Source organism: Vanessa tameamea, chromosome 11 (assembly GCF_037043105.1).
Source record: "Vanessa tameamea isolate UH-Manoa-2023 chromosome 11, ilVanTame1 primary haplotype, whole genome shotgun sequence".
NCBI classification, from domain to species: Eukaryota; Metazoa; Arthropoda; class Insecta; order Lepidoptera; family Nymphalidae; genus Vanessa; species Vanessa tameamea.
In genome coordinates this window covers 4908817-4925675 of record NC_087319.1, presented here as the reverse complement: position 1 = coordinate 4925675, position 16859 = coordinate 4908817, and positions in this window count along the sequence as shown.

Sequence of the window (16859 nt, the reverse complement as noted above, 5' to 3'; positions counted from 1 at the left end):
CTGAGGTGGATGTGCGGCATAATGCGGGTTGACCGCATACGCAACTATTTCATCCGAGGTAGACTCGGGGTCTGTGACGAAGCAGATAAGGTGTAAAAGTATCGCCTGAGGTGCTTTGACTATGGCGCACGTTGAACTAGGGACTATGTCGAAGGAAGGGCCTTGATATGTTTGTACCCGGAACTAAGCCTCCTCGGCGTTCAAGGGAGCGACAGCTGGATGACGTGAAATAAGAGTCAAAGGTAAGTCCATTGCCTCTCATTTCACAGGATGATGCTAAAGACCGTGCAAAGTGGAGTAGACTTAGTCGGTAGGCACATTCTGACAATAGCCTAAGTCTAGTAGATAGATTTTTCCTGTTTCTATAATCCAAAGACTTCTGATCCAATGAATATGGGTCTTACTAATAATGGCGGCAATCGATATTGAGCTTGTAGTGTGTTTATGTGCTGTATATCTATATATGTGAATACATTTACGTCCACGTCGAATAAGAATCTATGTATTTATTGCAAGGAAACAGTAAAATAGACGTAGATATACAAATTTACCATATTTCATTTTCATCATTCGCATGAAATATTTATATAAACATTACTAAATACTTTTATAGAAATTGTAACATACCTACAAATAATACCATGAAACAAACATAAGCTAGATATTATGCCTGATACCCGACTACATACAATGTATACGTTTTTACAACAGGATTCCAGGATATTTCAAAAATGATTAATTTTAATATTCAAAACTCGTTAAGAAATATGTGGATTATAGGATATTATAAAAGTAATGACTTTTGAGATTACCTTCGAAATGAAAATAATGAATGAGTACCTAATTCCGCTACGTTTTTCCGCCGGTTCATCGCAAGAATTGTTTCTTTTCGAATTCTTAATTTTATAATGATGAACAAAGATTTTGTTTTTGACGTCACTTTAATTATAATTCTACCATTTGATAATTCGTGCATTTATTTATATGAAATACTATTATTAATTTAAATATAATAAATTTATAATTCAAACATTTTGTATTCTCGCCATGAAATTAATGATAACTTTAATGAAACTTCAAGTGTAATTTGTTTACCTACAACTGAGCTTCATCGCATGTGAATAAGATGTCTACTGGAGATAACTCAAGACGCTTGAATAATTTATGTTTACCGCAATTTTTCATACTTATCTAGCTTTTCACTTCGAGTTATATATAAAATATAGTGAATTAAAATTTATTATAGATAATATATAGTTATATATAATAAATTTTAATCCACTTTATTTCACTACGTGTTTGTTTACAGGTAAAATAATATCTTTATTTTGTGGTAAAAGTAAAACTATTAATTAAAAATAAATATTTCTTAAAAAAAAAAATTAAATCTAGGTGTTTATTTTATTCAGTTTTTACGCTTCTTATATTGTTAAATTATAAATAGCGGTACTAAAAATAACATTAAAAAAAATTCAGTGTTAAAATTAAACAATATATTTTTTATTTCCTTATATTGATGTGAAAGTCATTCACAATCAAATGAATAAATAATTAAATACAAAAAAATCAAATGTAAATCTATATTTACTAATCAGTTAAAACTATTTCACCACTTTTCTACTATCATAAAAATCAAAATCAAAAAAGAACTTTTGAATCGTCATGTTACAGTATTGAATTGAATTTTAAGCCACCGATTTGGAAAGTAGATTCTACCGAAATGAACCTGCAAGAAACTGAATGGTCGCAAAGAGTAATATTTCAATCATTCCCATTACATAAAATTATACATATCCTGCCTAGAAATAATCAAATACTAAATCCGCGCTTTTTTTATCTGGAATATGATCTTATAGTGAGTAATACCTTATTTATTAAATTATTTTGACATGAGCCTTAATTTTTTGCAATAGGCCAATTAAAAAATAATATGGAAACTTATTATAGAAACGAATACCGTGCCCCTGGATAAATTAACTTTGCAAAGTCGGAAACCAAGTGTCATCAGTTTATCTTTCCTCCTCGTATTTATGTAATGATTTATTTGCTCTTATACTTTTTTTTTATAATTTCATAATAGGTAATTACTTTAGCAAATTAAATGTAATCTTAGAAGAATGGAGTTCTCCGGCACAGAAATTTCATGCTTAAAAGAACGATCTTATCAATCCTGTATACTGTCACAATTGTTTATGAAATAATTTTTTTTTGTTTATCTTGATCAATTTGGCCTCGACTACCATTCCCACGAGACAACCAAACCAACCGCAATGTACGCAAATACGGATGGACTCTCTATTCGCTCATTCGTAGTCCGATGGGACAGCATTTCAACTCAACCAATGGCTTATTTGCGTTCCAATCCTTAAGAGTGTAATCATTGCCAGCTATAAAAAAGAGAGAAAACTTACCTCCATTTTTTGACTCGAACCAGCATTTGTGCCAAATAACTTGTAATGTACATTGTATTGACTTAGCTAGACTAATGAAAAAGGTAAGCCAACCTTAATAATAATATCATATTATGGTAATAACAGTGTACATATTCGTGTTAAATCTTTTAAATAACTTTTATGTGAATCAACAACTATGTGCTATGTATGTTTGTATGTTAATAAATCCCAGCCAGCCAGCTATGCCCGTTTTTATTTATTCAACATAATTATAGATCTATTCGCACCCGAAGACGCTCCCCTCTGCGCTAAATTATCGGCGTGCATTAGTGTGTGTAATGCTCGTATTCACAAGATGTTTTCGTGTGCGTCAGACGACTAACATAAAAGTAAAGACAGCAAAAAAAATACAAATTAGATTATATTTGTAAAGTAAAATTACCTATATGACTTGTATTTGCCAGTTTGTTGTTTATCATTTCGACACGATCTTCGACTGATTTTATAATAGAGTTTATATTTTGCTCAATAATTTTTTTGAAGATATTTATGATACTGAAAAGAATATTTGAAATACTTCGACACAGATTTCAGTCTGGTGATAAATTTTCAGTTGTCAGATTGAGATATGTCAGATTCCTCGTCAGACGATTTATTATAAAAATTATTTACTTTTAATAAATATTTATTTTATTGTTCAATTTTAAAGTTCAAAACAATAACTCAAGTATAAAATTCGTTGAAATACATAATAAATGTCGATATGATAAAAAACACAGTCTGTAAATGGTCATATAGATTTTATATTAAAATAAACTTAAGTAAGTAACTTTTAGTGTTAACTCTTAGTAGTTACTTAGTAGTACTCAAGACATATTTTAAACACAAGCGTCACTCATACCTCTGATACATGGAGCACCTTCTTACGTGAATATACCTACAATTAGAAAAAATATCGTTGAAAGAGTTTTTAAGACTGTAAAATGCAAATACAGCAAAAAAAAGTTGTATTTTAAATACATTTATCACAATGTTTTATATATATACATTTTTGTGCTCAAATTGTATATGAGCGCAATAGAGTTGGCAATTTTGGTACATTTAGTTTAATTTGAATTACTATATATTTGTAACAAGCGTCAACATGAACTACGGAAGTGGTTTCTTTGACCGGGAGTGTACATTTGATATAAAACAAAGATAATTACTATAATACTTAATGAATTTCACTTTATATCACGTTGATAAGGGTAACTGAGACAAAAAACTTGATTGATTGATAGCCAATTAATATTAATGCACTATTAAGTACAAAAATGGACCGGCAGCACTTTGTTTAAATTTGGTTAACAGCTTTCCTCAAATAGCAATTTAGTAAAAAATTACAAGTTTAAATCTTCAAAAATTAAATAAATCTTAAGTTATAATTAAATTAGCTTTTGACCGAAAAATTACGATATGTCATTTCCCTAACTCAAAGTATAAATGAAACATATTTTAAGCAAACACAGGGTCTTTTTTATTACCGTCATTGATAAGTAAAATTATCTAAACACAATTATATAACCTTGACTAGATTTTGGCCTTGGTGGGTTTGCTTGCTTATTTAGATAATATTAATAAGACGTTTATTCGACACACAAAATTTGTGTTGTCAATACGAGTCGATGGTAATAGATTCCAACTGTACAACCTTGACGAATTAAATTATTGCCAAATTTCTCAAAAATTAAACACAGTTACAACTGTTTCAATAGAAACTTTTTAAAAATCATCAAAAATTATTTTGATTAAGATTTAATCTTTTATTAAAACTCATAACTCAGACAATACCCGTACGAGTCTTGAGTTTGACTGATTTAATCAAGTAACTCATCGAGGGGCGACATCTTACGTCTCGCCTGTGAGTAATTACATTTGCCTACGCATTTAAGCATACTTCACGAAAATGTGCAAACGTCGCGTCTAATTTTCTACCCGTTCTGAAGGGCGTATTTGAATAAGAATTTAAAATTGGATTCCGAATCTTCCTCACGAAATTCGCTGGAAGAATATTAATTTGTTGACTCTTCGATGCTGCGATAGGGGTTTTAAAGTTTGAACAAGTGAGGCTTGAATAAATAAAGTCAGGCTTAAATTATATGCTTAGCAACTCTTCATTCGATACATAACAAATCCTATATAACTTTGTAAAATCCTTTCAACGAAATACGTAATAGTTATTTTCAGATAAGTAATTCAAGATAATGTATTTAAATACTTTGACAAAGAGACTTAAAGTTTATTGTTTATGCTTCAGACTGATAGTGCATACCTAAGGCCATTTACCCGACTGTACTAGTAATTTTAATTAATATCAAATTACAAAATTGAATTCCACGTACAATTAGTTTAATTAATTCCTCAGCTTATGTTCGTGTTATGTAGTACGGATTTTAATTCGTACATACAAATGTTTTTTTTTTTTAAAGTTTGTCTTACGTTATATATATTTTTTTTCAATAGAAAAATAATAAATTTCGTGCTATAAGGTTCATTTTCATTTGAGACACATAACAAAAGCGTGTTGAATTATAATGTGACCAAATAGAAATGCATAGTCACTAATTAGCAAAAGATTCCATTATGCCAACATAATATTGTGTGCTATCACAGCGGTTTAAATTTGCGGTGTTAACGATGTAGTTAAAGCTTAATACTTCATTATGTGTTTTCATATGCTTCGGGCAGTCATGAAATAATAATGATATGGAGTTATGTAGAGTTATGTGGCTTCTATGTGTAGCACATCACGTTAAGTGAAAACGGTTACTTTAAACAGAAAGTTATACATTTCGATATCCAGCCATTTGCACGTTTCATTACAAGTTATGTAAAAAATGAGGTATTTAAATATCTTCGGTTTTAATACACGTTGTATACATGTTGTTATTGTGTCATGTAGTACCTGCAATGTTAATTTGTCAGTTGTGTAATGTTTCAGTTCCAATGACACTGAATTTTTATTGTACGCGCTAATTCTGCGCCCAAGATTGGCTCCAGACGAAGAAACTTCTCATATGTTCAATACACGAAATTTTATATAAATATTTCATTATGATAACCCGTTATAAGTTTCACCAAATTATAGCTGTACTCAAGGTTGGCTCGCAAGCTAACACCTCAACAAATTAACAGTAAAGACATAAAATTATGTAATTTCGTCAATAACCTAACCTAACCTAATAAATATGACGCATTCATCAACTCTTATGAGTTCCATCATGACATCAGTGCTGCATTTAAGGTTGGCTTCTGATGATTCAACATTACGATGGTGTTCAAGTTATTCAGCCCAAACCACTTATCGGAATCGTATTGTGATGCTGGTCTTGCACATTACACAAAATTCTGGGTAATAATGTCAACTATGCCGCTGTGTATTTAGGGTCAAGGCACTTCGATGTTGGCCAAGCCTAGGTTGCTTTATGTAAAGTCAAATCTATAAGTCACTAGAGGACTTCTTATTGAACGACTAAATTTTTAACAATGCATTAATTGAATGATCAGACTTAAAAACATGATCAGCGAAAATTAAAAACAAATCAAGAGATATTTTTAAAATAAGTTGTTATTGAAATGATTAAATTTTTTGTTTTTTACAAATACCAAAATTAGTTCTCACAATTACTTGTTTCGTGATTATGAATTCTCACGACAAGTTATTATATTAATTATTAAATAATTTTTTTTCATGTAATATAAAAATTAATGTCTCCTTAAATTTATAATATGTATCTTAATTACATATGAGTGGCTGTTGACTATCAAATAGTAATGAAGATTCATTGGGAATCAAAAGTTCATGATTTGATGTTCTACTTACAATATTATAAAATAATAACTTAAGATAATTAAAGTGCAAATTAAAGAACTTTAACGCCATCTATTAATAACAAAATAAAGTAACTTAGTAAGTTTTATTAACATGTACTTTAAAGACATACATTCATATTTTAAATAATTAAAAAAAAAACACTTAATTAGTAGGCATTGAACACCGTCGCGTCAATAGGCGATTAAAATTATAATGACACTCACAAATCCTATAAAGCACGATATTTACATTGGCCTCCTCATCAAAGCAAAAGATTTAACAATACTAATAATTTCGATTCTTCAAAGACAATTCTGCTAGTTGTACGTAATTTTATAGTAATGAATGAAAAGGATCATCGAGTTATCATACCATGAACGGTGTAATTGTGTTTAAAGCCGACGATGTGTTGTTCAAATTAGGAAACTGAAATAATGTTATACCTACATACTGACGAAACACGGAAACCCTTTGAGGCTTAAAATGTTGAGGTTTTACGCCATGATGACATAATGTAGCAAAGACTGGACCGTGATGGAAGCGCCTCGAGTAATGTTGCAGCTTCCACATAGGCAATTATAGCTAATGTTTGCTATGTATATTCATTATTATTATTTTTATGATAACATTACAGTTGTAGTTCTCAATATACACGTGTTACTTTAGGATATTTCACAATAGGATTCTACATCGAATCTTGAATTGGTTCCAACAGCTCCATAATATAAAAAAGTACAGTTAACGCTCGTAAATATAATTAATTTGGATTGTCTGGACGATTTGGGTAATTAGCTATAAGTCCGCCCGTTTTAAACACATCAAATACTTTTATATATTTTTTATTTTTAGTATTATTTAATTTTTTAGTCGTTCTCTAGCATGTTCTCCTCCTTGGGCACCTCCGGCAGAATGTCACTCAACATATGCAGACTCTCTAATGATATTTTCATTGAATAAATATGCACATGAACTGCTCAGTCCATGTATTAGTCAGTCAGATATTGAATCTGATTTATTTTACAAGAAGAGCTCTCCGCTCTATTTTTTCTTCGATTATATCTTTTGATTATATCTTCGATCTAGAAAGGAGTCTCTCTTAAAAAAGTAGGAATATTAACAGTTATGTGACGATATATTTACAGCAATGTTTTGTAGTCGTATATTCACAGTAACAAAGATAAATTTGATAGAATCAGTCATAATCATTGTATGAACACGAGATGTAAGGATAAGCTTATAACGCCAAGTTTCCGACTTGCAAAGTCAATAAATCTTTCTTGGAGCGAGGTAGTCGTTTCTATGATAAAATTCCGCAAATATTTTTAACTCTGCCGATTGATACATTCAAATAATTTATTAATAAATATATCAATGAAGCATTTTATGTATATATAAATAAGAATAAAGCGTGGAGCTATTACTTGATGACTTTTAGATAGGATAAATAATATAATTGTTTTCAACTAACACAATGAATCTCAAATGTTGGAAAAGAGTAACTACTGAGTTTTTTGCCTGATCTTGTTGGTAGATCACATTCCGAACGGATGGTAGTTTTATTTTTTTGATATAATTCTGTAAAATGACGTTTCAAAACTGCTTGTAAAAGCCTACTTGAATAAAGTATATTTCGATTTTAATTTTGACATGTTTTAATCGGTTATCTTTATTTAACTCACGGTTTCTAACTCAGTGATAGAAGGCTCGCCTGCCACAACCTCAGTAGAGATACAATGCGATGAAAAACTGGTTTATATTTATGGTCCAAACAAATGTGTCGGATGTGCATTGCCGTATGTATTTTAGACCTATTATATTTATAGATCTATTCAGATTAGTGAAATCGGGTCTAGACACATTACTACGATCTGACAAAACATATTTCATGTTATTAGCCACATTTACCAGACGTTCTGTCATGAGTTTAAACCGTCGGTTGGGTCAAATATAAATTATAACACGACTGCTCATAAAAAGGGGTCTAATATTTTCAGTGTTGATGTACGCATGTTTTCTTAATTCTTTTAGGGTAATTTTAAATATCAGAAAATAGTTGTATGTATGGTACCGTTACACTCTTCAGATGATCCCGAGTGAAATTGAGTGCAACATATATACAACTTGTTTCATATTTGATAATAATACAACATAAAATTCAAAAACATTATAAATAAATTTAAGAAAAAATATTTAGAAAAAAAAAGAAGAACGCATAGGGTGCAATGGAGGCAGGTCGGTGTATATTTTAGGGATCGAATCCAGAACGAATTTATTTATTAGAGGACCGAGATTAAGCAACCGTGCAAGTAAATAAGGGGCAGTGGGGAGGTAACCTGTACTGCAGACTAAACTTGAGCAGACTGGAGCATGAATGGAGACTGTGTGTCAGCAAAGGTACTGTAAGGCGCCTTGTAACTGATGAGGCGATGATATAAGGCAGTGGAAAGAGTGTAGCTGAAGATTGAGCTCATTGGCGTACTATGAAAGGGCCTATGTCCGGCAGTGGACTGACACGGAGGGAAAATAATGATTATGATGATGAATCACGTCTTTAACTATTTTGTTTTTAATTTTTTATTTACTCGGTTTCCAATTCTTATAAATATACAGTGCATAAAAATGATTACTATTTATAGGAAATATATTATAATGTTGTTATCGTTTTAGTCTTATTATTGTATCGGAGTTGACAGAGTCAGAGTTGAGAACAGTACATAATATAATTAGTAATATACATTATATGTAATAATTGGTTAATTATAATTAAGTGCGGTAAGTAATCTGTGGTTGATAGCTTCGATTAAATTACATGCAATTGCTTTGAATATATTGAATTGCAATATTAATACATTTATAACAATCTATAGATATCTAAATGATAAGAAACCTTCTGCATAGAAAAGTAGATTTCTATTGAGTAGCGGATATACGTTTTATTATATAAAAAACTTGGTATGTAATATAAAAGAAGTTTTATTTATATAAATATTTAGTTAAAACAACAAAGAAATATGTTGGTTTTACAGATTGTTAATACAAAATACAGATCTTAAATTAGTTTAACAATTTTTTAAATTTAGTTACAGAGGTATGAGAAATTCAATAACTAATAATTATGCCAGCTAGGCTCAGTGTAGATTTGTGATAAAAGAACGTTTGAAAATTCAATCATTTATTTGAGTATTTTTATTTTTTTATTTTATAATTAATAATATATTTAACAATGACGATGTTGATAAATCTGATAAATCAGTAAGAGATTTATCTACCAATTGCTTGCAAATATACAGCAGGTAGCCTACAAAAAATGTCTTCTTACCCGTATGCTTATATTTTATCAAATACCAGTATATAAATTTGTTTATAATGAAAGTCAGCGAAGTGTAGCCGTATTCACAAGTATTATACAATAGAGAAAAAGTTACCTTAAGTTCCTGGCACGGATAAGTGACTGCTGAATACATAAGTATAATATTGTCAAACAACACACAAAGGATACAGAACGTTAACGTCAAGTCAACCGGCTAATGAACAAATGTTTTGATCCACAATCAATGCCTAGGAAAGGTCTCCCGGAAAGGTCATTTTTCATCATAAAAATCAGTGTCGCCGTGGGGTTCGCTTTATTGTGCTTCAGAACCGGTCACAGAGAAAGTTTGACTGTTCTCAGTGATTTAAGCCTTTGTATTCTTTCGCTTGGAAACGGGAAAAGGTAAAAGACGAAATCTTTTAAGAAGTTATATCCTTTTATTGTTTTTTTTCATCAGTTTTTTCAGAATTTTAAACATGTGATTTAACGAATTTCTATGCATCGTCATCATAGTCATCATCATCATGTCATTGGATTTATTTATATCGTTAATCAAGAATTTCAGGAAATCGCTATTTTTATAATTTTTTAAAAAAACGTGGGTACAATTATTTTTTGTCCCATACATTATAATATTGGCATTTACATGATGTTAAAATTGAATAGCAATACCCTCATCTTGTACGGTTTATTTAAAGAACACAGTTTGAAGTGAGCTCAGCCACGCGTAAACATTTGCTTGAAAGGTTTATTGATGTTCGTGACCGCAGTTCCCCTAAACCATACCCGCGAATTTTAACCCCCTGTTTACAATTCGTTTCGAAACTTAGTTTACATTTTATGGTATAGCCAAAATGGGTAAATTTACTGTATTCTCTGATTTGTTAATTTCCTTAAAAGTGTAGACGGGATTATTCGAAATTTAAATTTTGTAAATGAATTGTTATATATATTTTTTATGTTGTTGTTTGTTTTATTGGTTTATTTTTCCGTTATTGTAATATTTTATATTTTTTGTGTTATATGCAAAATATAATGTTATATAAATTAAAGCCTTATTTTAACCTACAAACTTTTACTTGTTCGATTAGGATTTAGTATTTTTTATCAAAATATAATGTTATTAATTTATTGTTATTAAAATTGTCAACAATAAATAATATAACGTATCGAGTTTCAATTCGCTGTTATTCTCATGTATTCTCAGATTCTTTACAATCAAAAAAGCAAGTTAACGTTATTACTATATTCAATTAAGAAATCACTTTAACATTGTATCTCATGTCTCTCTCGATCTCATTGTTCATCCAAGTTCTAATATGAATATATAAATCATCCTTATAATATACGATAGAACTTTGTCCATGGTACTACTAATGTTACCAGTATCACGGGAAAAAATATAATAATACATAATAATCTTATACGACATTTCATAGTCAATTTTATTAGACTGAACACAAAAAAAATTTCAAATGAATGTCATCAATGCGAAACACGCATATCGTTTCTCGTTGTCTTTCTATGCAAATTATACTCTAAAAGTAAAACATTTAGCACAAGCCGTTGAATGGAAATGTCTCGATAACGCTCGTGTCGAAATTGCTGTATCTTTAACATTAACATTAACATTCATTATGTTAATGTTAAAGATACAGCAATTTAGGGGAGAGATGAAAACAATATTCAAATACTATTTATATCTTTGTTAATTAAACAATATACTGAAATAGAATATTATTTTTTTCTATCTTTTTATGATATAGATATAGGTACGAGCAAATGGGCCACCTGATGTTAAGTGGTCGTCATAGACGATGGCGCTATAGGAATATTAACCACTCGTTACATTGCCAATGCGCCACTTACCTTGAGAACTAAGATGTTACGTCGCTTGTGCTGTAGTTACACTGGCGCAATCACCCTTCAAACCGGAACATAACAATACTGGGTTGGTATTGCTGTTTAGCGGTAATATCTGATGAGTGGGTTATACCTACCCAGACGGGCTTGCACAAAGCTCTATCACCAATTTTATGTACGTATATGTAAGAATTTTTCGCTTATAATAAAAATCTAGACTGATTAAGCATAAACACTCGAGTGTGAACAGAGCATTATATTTACAATAGAACGCTTATGATAGTTTATAGTATTTTATATTTAGGTTAGAGTGTTTATAAATTGAACTAAAAAAGGCCTGTTTTATTAAAAATAATATGTGCCGTACATAATTCTTCGACGATGCAATTTGACTAGGTTTATTGTAAACCGCTAATATATTCATTTTTAATGAACTTAAACAGTTTTACATTTGCATGACTTTTGTTGACTTATCTGTGACTCAACAAATTATTCACATTATGATATACATATCTGTTTATTAAACTTTTTAATACAGGCTAGACGGGCAAAGGTGTCACTTATATATAAAAAACAATATTTATTAACAAAGGTTTTTTATCATTAAAATAAAACGTATTTTCACTTAATTCTTGCTCGTGTTCGTAAATTGTCTGTAAATTTTTACAACAAGCGTATTATTTAGGAGATAGATGTCAAAATGGATCAGCAAATTTCCGGCTTACAGGGCTTCAGTACCTGTTTGTCAGTGTTTAAAACCCATCGTAATGAGGGGAATTACGAATTTTTCTCTGAATACTTCACATTGCTACCCTCTCAAAGGGCTCTTTTCCTTTCATCATGGGTCTCTTTGTAGGCAAAAAGCTCAAATAGTCACAGTTTTGCTATTTAAAACTGTCATTTTTCGTAAATGTTCACGTAAATCATATCATGTAAAACATTAATTTTATATTTATTACAAAAAAATTACAAAATTAAGTAAACATTTTTAATAAAATAAAATATTAAGGTTAAAATATTGGATATAAATCCTACCCTCTTCACAATAAAAGATGAAGAAAGTTACTGACCAATGCACATCGGTAGCAAACTGTTAATTCTACTCGTCGGTAAAGGCCAGCGCCCTCGACTTTATCTACGAGTAAGAACAAATTTAAATTAGTTCTTTGCCAAGTTCACAAAATGTATTAAACAAAGAAGCAGTATATTTCTTTAATGATTATCCAAAGTCTACAAGAGGTTCTGAAAGGAATACCGTATATGTGAGAAGAACAAGTGGCCACTACACTACGGCTGCACTATACAAGATAAACTGTGAGCCCAAATTCCACATAATAAACACTAGGCCCTAACGTATATGATTAATATTTAAACAGTTCCGGGCGAGCTGGTTATGGGGACGATATATAGTTACAGCTTCTGTCAGACAATAGTCGGGTAATAACTCTCATTAAAAACGTTAAAAGGCAGCATTTTAGAATTCATCAACTTGTGTGTGTGAATATATTTGTCATACATATCTTTTCAAATAAATTATTAGTTTTCCATTTTCAAAAAATAATTAATACCTTTCAGTTGTTAATTTTGAGTCTTGATAATATTGGAATATTAGTAAAACATAAAGCAGGGAGTAAAGTCACAAGACACAGTTAGTGACAAAATACTTTTATATTGAAGAGACTGTCTGGTTAAAACACTTATACAGACCATCATGATGAGTGTAATTGTGACTTTTTGTGTAAAAACTCTTCAGCCCTACTTCCCGAGAGCTCTCAGTCAAAGAGACATTCGAAAACCCTTTTGAAGGGTTAAGCTGGTGAAAGTAGACTATGAAAGAGATAAATTTCTGAAATTTAAAATTTTGAATAAATTAGCAGTATTTCTTAAAAAGGATTTTGTAAAATTATGTAAAATTACGATAATATTACAATTTTTATAGCTGCAAACGTCACGTTGCAATTATTATATTAGGATTTTTTTTATATTTTTTAAAAAGACTTATTAATTATCCAGCGTTACAATGAGGTTGAGATATATGTACTGACGAAAGGAATCAACGTAAGATACCAATGTTTTTAACAACGAGTGCTGAACATATTTTGAGAAGATCGCAGTTCTCGTCACCATGGAGTGGCCGCATTGATTTCACGACACTGGTATAAATAACAACGGATGAATAAGTATTAATAATGTCATGGATACTTACGATTAATTTACAAATTTCATTTACATCATATATTTTTACTATGTTAATACTGTGCTCGTTTTTAAGTCAGAAATGTAAACGTAACTCTGGTATATGTTTTATAACACGAGCTAAATTCTAACTGCCTCAAAAAATGAATGTAATCGTTTTAGTTCATTTAGATATATTCTTTACAGAACAAAACACTTAACTCTACTTAACCCTACCAACCTAACAACTGTGTGTGCAAATACTTACAATCATAACAGATATAGCGTAAATTATAGGTACAATTTTTTTTCTGTATGTCGACTCAATTACTGTGTTATCAAAACTAATATAACTTTGAATTTAACTTGTTTATTTTTATTATTCTCGTCTAGACGAGTAGGTGTTTACATTATTTGAGGTAGAGCTTTGAGCTAGTACTGAATACTCACTCATCGATGTAAAATAAAATCTAATCAAACACAGCATTGAAAAGCCAAACAGAATAACTATGCATTTGGTTTTAGAAGACGAGTAAGTATTTATAGAAAGGGACATAACATCTTAATTTACACGGGTGGTGTTTCATTGTCGATGTAGAAAATAGCAAATATTCATGTATTTGTTAGAGAAGCAACGTCTTTAGGCTGTCAACGCGTACCATTAATAGTTCAGTTTAATAACTTATAAGACCAGAAAAGCAAGATGAATAGCATGATGATTTTACGTAGTTTTCATCAATAACATCATTGCTATAGAACTTATTTTTAAATATGGCTCTTAATATCGAATTTAATAACGTGTATCGTATACACACATAATCGTATACAAAACAAATAATACGTGCAAAGATTTCGTTTAGCCCCAATTTTACAAATTCAATTTATTCTGAAGAGAGTTACCGCTAACACGATGTTACAATGGTATACCGGCATTTATATTTAATCTTATTTCTTAGGATTAGTCACCTCATTAGAATGCATTTAATCTAATCGCTACAACGCCAACTTGCACAAAAATTTCGTCATTCCTTCATGCAAAATTACCTTTGAGGAACTCCCCTCTTTTAGGACGCGTTCAAACGTCGCAAAGTTAAATTCTTTTGATCAAAGTTTTTTTTATGGAATTCTACATTCTCGCTTTGAAGTAACATGTTTAAACAGAATAAATAAATAAAATTGTGATTTCAAATAAAACTCAATGTGTTCAATTACTTAGATTTGGACTTTATTATTTTTTTCAAAAATTATGTTCGGTGAAAAATAGTTTCCTACATGAGCAGTTTAACTACAGAGGTTTTTTCCTAAGAGCTTTGTAATCATAACATAATTGAGTAAAATAACGATTTCAAAGTGTTTATAAAGCCTTTTCACACAGTACGTTTATATTTTGAATTCAATTGAAAGAGAGTTTAGTAGACAATAGCATTTAAATTGTATACAGGATATTGCAATAAAACAGACACCTATTTTAAAATTTCTAGTGCAACTATACATGACAAGCAATGGCTGAATATTACAATATATATCCTGTCACTATTATTGATATACCAGTAATACAAATATAATTTCTTAGATCTATATAATAGACGAATTGTTAACTTAAAAACATTTTATTACAATAATAGTTTTATTTTAACTCAAATTTTCAAAACCACTACGGATTCATAGTGATTTGCTTTAACAGAGAAAACGAAATCAAATATTAGGAACAATCCAACTAAAAAATCAGATTCGATCCTGTAGAAGTCCCTTTTTTTCGAATAGAATTTCGTCGGACCGGATTACACGGGGCGGTGAGAATATTAAAAAACTTTTCCTTCCCAACTTGAATTGTCTTTTTTGAAGACTGTTTACCGCGCCGGTTTTTGTTTTTCGCTCGAACTTTACGAAATTTCTTTATTTTTTTGAGGGTCTTCATATTTTTTTATTCTAAAATAAATAATTGGAACCAACCTTATCACATTTTTTTTTTATAATAACACATTTTTATACTTAATTTTTTAATAATACTTTACATTATTTAACTAAGAATATTTATTATTGAGTATTATTTCACGCTTATAATATAATAACTCATATCTGTAATATTAGTGCTCAGCGATTTATTATTATAAATACATATTCATACAATATGTTATGATGATCGCTTCGATAGATAAACTCAGATCGTTACGCACTTTGTGCGTAAGAGGCTCATGATATTTGTCGTATAATAATATCATAATCAAATCAAATGAATAAATATAAATATTTGATAGAGTCGTCGTCTAAACCAAACCACTGCGCTATCATGATTTAACTATCAGTTGAAATGTACATATTATAAATATTAAATTTTCTAAAAAAATAATAATTCAATATTGTATCCACTGTAAATGTTAACAATCTCTTATTCAATAACTATTTGGGCTAATTGAGGATTAATCTGAACGCTGAACGTTCATCATATTATTTAGTAAATTGAAAACCCGAACCGAAAATGCAATACCACGTCTATTTTACATACAGAATAAACATTGCTTCTATTCTATCATAGCGCGATGTATGTCAAATAAACAGCGTTTTTCTTTTATTTCATAATAATAAAGATTGGTTATTAGTTTATTCGCTAGTATTAGAACTTATTATTATTTTTTTAAATTATTATTACTGACTCAGTGTGGGAGGCAGATCACTTTTTCGCCAACTTAGAAGAGCTACACCAAGTCAAGAACGGAGCACAACGGAGGAAACTTGCATGTGTCTAATTTCAACGAAATTCTGCTACATGTGTATTCCATCAACCCGCATTGGACCAGCGTGGTAGGATATGCTCCAAACCTTCTCCTCAAAGGGAGAGGAGGCCTTAGCCCAGCAGTGGAAAATTTACAGGCTGTTAATTTTAATAGCACCTGTGCCAAAGACACACTAAAATCCATACGATGGCTCGCAGAACAATTCCGTGATAGTAGGTAAAAATTTCAGATAATCGCGAAACCCCAGTAACGTAGTTCATACATAACAATCAAGCTTTAACTACTCAAACGCAACTAGGTCAAATAAATCCTTTCAGTATTCAGTATCTACTACAATCTGCATATCGTCTAAGTAACATTTCAGCAACATTCAGTCCTGGTCTATTAATACAGATACGTCCAAGTATTTATAGGAACTGAATGAAAGATCTATTTGATTTGAAGCCTTAAAGAAGAAGCATTTAAGAATTATGTAGATATTGAAACACTAATCTTACATACTATGATTATTTATTATAAAGAAATTT